This window comes from Chrysochloris asiatica, unplaced genomic scaffold, assembly GCF_000296735.1.
Source record: "Chrysochloris asiatica unplaced genomic scaffold, ChrAsi1.0 scaffold00067, whole genome shotgun sequence".
NCBI classification, from domain to species: domain Eukaryota; kingdom Metazoa; phylum Chordata; class Mammalia; order Afrosoricida; family Chrysochloridae; genus Chrysochloris; species Chrysochloris asiatica.
Window position 1 is genome coordinate 4,920,827 of NW_006408585.1, and position 5,260 is coordinate 4,926,086.

The window sequence follows — 5,260 nt, forward strand, 5'->3', positions numbered from 1 at the left end:
GTCCCAAGCCTGCCCACCAGTAATGTATCCACCCTGGCTTTGGGGTGCCTCATTGTCTCCCTTCTTCTGTTTGTCTGTGTATTCTTTCGCTATCCCTATTGCCGCTGGATCTCCCCTCCTCGTGAACCAAACACTCGTGACAACTATGTCGAGGGAAAACCCCGACAAAATATCAGTTGGACTCCTCTATACCAAAAATGACAGTGTTGAAAAGGACATTAAGAAAGCAATACCATTTACAATAGCCACCCAAAGGGTGAAATAGCTAGGAATAAATGTAACCAGAGAAACAAAGGACTTATACAAAGAAAACTACAAAACACTACTACAAGAAACAAAAAGATAATTACAAAAATGGAAGAATATATGCTCATAGATAGCAAAACTTAACTTAAAATGTCAACACTACCCAAAGTAATCATTAGATATAATGCAACCCCAATCCATATTCTAACATCATTCTTTAAGAAATAGAAAAACTGATCGCTATTATAAAGAAAGGAAAGAGAGCTCGGATAAGAAAAGCATTAACAAAGAAGAGCAAAGTTGGTAGCCTCTCATGTTCTTATCTCAAAAATCTACTACGCAGTGGTCAAAACAGTCCACTACTGGTACAACAAATGATACATCAGTCAGTGTAACAGAATTAAGAACCCAGAAGTAAATGCATCCACCTATAGTTAGTGGATCTTTACACAGGGCCAAAACACATTAAATGAGGAAGAGATAGTCTCTTCAACAAATGGTGCCGGCAAAACTGGAAATCCATTTGCAAAAGAATGAAACAAGACCCGTATCTCACACCATATACAAAAACAAACTCAATGTGGATTAAAGCCCTAAATGTAAAACCTAGAACTATAAAAAACATCAATGAAAAAAATAGGATCACTCATAGGGACTTTAATACATGGCAGAAATAGACTGGGACCTCCTAAAAATTAGACACTTATGTGCATCAAAATAATTTCACCAAAAGAGTGAAGAGAGCCCACAGATAGGGAGAAAAAAAATTATTGCAACAACATATCAAACAAGGGACTAATCTCTAAAATTTACACAAAACTACAACACTTCTACAAGATAAAGACAAACAACTCAATTTTAAAATGGGCAGATGATTTGAACAGACACTTCACCAAGGAAGACATTCAGGCAGCCATCAAACATATGAAGATATGTTCCCGATTATTAGCCATTGGTGGTGGTGGTTATGTGTCGTGGAGTCGGTTCCTACTCACAGCGATACTGTACAGGGTTTCCAAGGCTGTAAATCTTTATGGGCGCAGAAAGCCTCATCTTTCTCCCACAAAACAGCTGGTAGTTTCAAACTGCTGACCTTAAGGTTCACAGTCCAATTTGTATCCACTACACTACCAGAGCTCCTTTAGAGAGATGCAAATCAAAATTAGCAATGAGATATCATCTCACCTAAGCAATAACAGCAAAGTAACAACAAATACTAGAGAAAGGAAGGTGTGGAGAGACTGGGACCGCCTCCTACATTGCTTTTAGAACTGTCAAATGGTTTAACCACCATATAAAGCAGTATGGTGCTTCCTCTACTTGGTATAGATCCATAAGAAAAAAAGAGCGCAGACCCAAGTAGATATATGCCCACAGATGTTCATCATGCACTATTCACAACAGTAAAAAGATGGAGACAGTCTAAATGCCATCAATGAAAGAATGGATAAATAAACTCTGGCACATACACACAACAGAAAACTATACAATATTAAAGACTAATGACAAATCTGAGAAGTACTTCATAACCCGAATGAAGTTGAAAGACATGCTGACTGAAATTAGTCAATCACAAAAGGGAAAATGTTATATGAGACCACTATAACAAAAACCCAAGAAAAGATTTTCATGCTAAAAGAAACATTCTTTGATGGTTACCAGGGGTGGGAGGGAAGGGAGAGTCATTCACTAGCTAGACAGTAGACACAGTTTAACTTGGCTAATGTTGTTGTTGTTGTTGTTATGTGCTATGGAGTCGGTTCCGACTCATAGCGACCCTATACAGGGTTTCCGAGGCTGTAAATCTTTACGGGAGCAGAAAGCCTCATCTTTCTCCTGCGGAACAGCTGGTGGGGAGGGCAATATACAAGAAGTGGGAGGTTGGCAGAAGAATGAAGAAGACAGATGAAGACACAGGGAGGTATGCAAGGGCTAAAGAGGATAAAGGTTAACAGTGTTATATACACACCATTGAAATAACAGTATTCTACAGGTAGATACAGATACACAGGCTGGATGTCCTGGGTAGAATAGTAGAAGTATACCCACAAATATATGTTTGAAAGAGCATATTTTTACATGGCATTTACCTTTGCTACAAACAAAACTATGAATATGGTGGAACATACAGTTGGCAAATTATGAAAATGTCTTAGATATTACTAAATATCTTAAGGCAATGAGTTGCTGGGACTAAGGTCTCAGGATCATAGTCTCAGAGGGCACCATGGTCAACTGCCATAACACAGTCCACAAAAACAATGTTCTACATCCTACTTTGGTAAATAACGTCTGGGATCTAAAAAGCTCATGAACAGCCATCTCATGTATAACTGTTGGTCTCTATATGCAGAAGAAAGAAGAGTGATGAGAACTGAAGATGCTTGGAATCAATTACTCCCAACAGACTAATGGAACATGTGAACATCAGTCTCCATGACTCTGAGACCACAAGAACTAGATGGTGCCTGTGTACAACGAGCAACTGTTCTGAAAGGGATCACATTAGAAGTTCATGGATAGAGTGGGAGAAAATGGGGAACAAAACTCAAAATTACTTTTAAAAAAATAAAAGACTTACTGGTCAAAAAGTGACTGGAGGAACCCAACATCTCACCCTCAGCCACCCTTCATGTCTGGAAAGGAAGTCACCCTAGTGGTCTAAGTTTCACCCAAGCAGTAGATAGGAATATAAGGGTACAACAACATTAGTAAGGCATGGTCACTATTGCATGGTTAGTCCTTTACCTAAGGGCAAAGTTGATAAGAGATGGGGAGGTGTGTGAAATGGAAATAAGAACCAGAGGGAGGGTGTAGGATAACTGATGTTGCATGGAGGGGATTGTAATCACTGAGATGAAACTGAATATCTGGTCTATAAACCTTCAGTCAATTCACAATAAAAAGTTTTAAATAAACAAGTAAGTAGCATATGACCAAGAGCAGCTTGTACTGACAGAGGTCCAAGCTGCACTGAAGGCACTGGCAAAATTCAAGTCTTAAGGATTGACAAAATTCCAATTCAGATGCTTCAATAAATGGATGCTGGAAGCACTCACATGTCTATACCAAGAAATATGGAAGACAATTACCTGGTAAACTGACTAGAGTAGATCCATGATTACGCCTATTTCAAAGAAATGTGGAAATTATCTAACAGAATCATTAATATCACATGCATGTGAAATTTTGCTGAAGACAACTCAAAAGTGGCTACAACAGCACATCAACAGAGAACTGAAAGAAATTCAAGCTGGATTCAGAAAAGGATGTAGAATGAGGGATATCATTGCTAATGTCAGAATGATCTTGACTGGAAGCAAAGAGTAGCAAAAAGATGTTTACCTATGTTTGATTGACTACACAAAGTAATTCGACTGTGTGGATCATAACATATTGTGTAAAACATCGAGAAGAGTGGGTATACCAGAACATTTATTGTATACATATGGAATGTATACACAGATTAAGAGGCAGTTGTTCAAACAGAATACCAAGATACTACACAGTTTAAAATCGGAAAAGGTATGCATCAGAGTTTTTTTTTTTCACCATACTTACTCAATCTGTATGCTGAGCACATTCTTTGAGAAGCTAGACTCTATGACAAAGAATATGGCACATATTCTGTTAGCACAACGGTTAAAGCACTTGACTGCTAACCAAAAGAACAGTGGTTTAAACCCACCAGTCTTTGCATGGGAGAAAGATGTGGCAGTGTGATTCTGTGAAGATTTATAGTCTTAGAAACCCTCTGGGGCAGGTTCTACTCAGTCCTACCGGGTCTCTATAATCAGAATTGACTTGATGGAAGTGGGTTTGGTTTGGTTTGGATATACACATGATACAACCTTGCTTGCTGAAAGTGAAGACGACTTAAAATACTAAGTGATGAAGATCAATAGATTACAACTCAACAAAACGAAAACCACATTCCTCACAATTGGTTAATAAGCAACATTACAATAAATGGAGAAAATATTAAAGTTATCAAAGATATCATTTTACTTGGATTCACAATTAACATTCATAGAAGTAACAATCAAGGAATCAAATGGCAATTGGAATAACGAAGACCATAAAGACAATGCTCTACATTCTACTTTGGTGAGTAGCAACTGGAATCTTTAAAAGTTCATTACCATGGGTCTGGTGAAAGAGATGGAGTTAAGATTCTTATGATTCAATAGTGTGTAATTGTTATCATGACTAATTGCAATTGTCATAACTGTAAAGGTAGAAGTTTTGTAACAAAAAGCGGGGAGTAGTTAATCTTATAGTCCAGGATCAGAGGCCCCTAGGACCATCAAGGGAGAAGAGGGCAAGCAGAATGTGGGACCCTAGCCAGAGAAGCAGCAACCCTAGAGATGGAGGCAGAGATGAGGACATGGAGAGATAGAGCAGCTGAGGATTAGATTCATGGAAAGAGAAAGGCTGAGTGTTGGCTGCCAGGAGGGAGGCTTACAGAATGTGCCCTTTGGTTATTTAAATGATTATATATTCCTGAGTGTTTTTGTGTACATAACCACCACCACCACCACCACCCCGCCACAAAAAAAAACACCAGAGGGAATAGAAGCAAATACTTTTGAATGATGATGGACAGAGGAGATTGTAATCATTGCAATGAACAGATGAGTGTAAAACCAATGTTCTCCCATGTAAAGTTATCACTCAATTCACAATAAAAACTAAAAAAAAAAAACTAAAAAAAAAAAAAAGTTCATTAGCAGCCATTGACAACCATCGAAGGTGCAACTATTGGCCTCTCCCTGTCCAGAAGAAAAAGTAGGGATGAAAATTGAAGACAGAATGAAACAAATAGTACAATGGACTAATGGAAATCTGAACATCAGTTTCCACAGCTTAGACTTGAGAAACGAAATGGTACTTAGCTACCACTACCAACTGTTCTGAAAGAGATCATATTAAAAGGTCCTGGATAGAATGGGAGAAAATGTGGAGCAAAACTCAAAATTAAAAAAAAATAAAATAAGGGTATACCCTTTGGTTG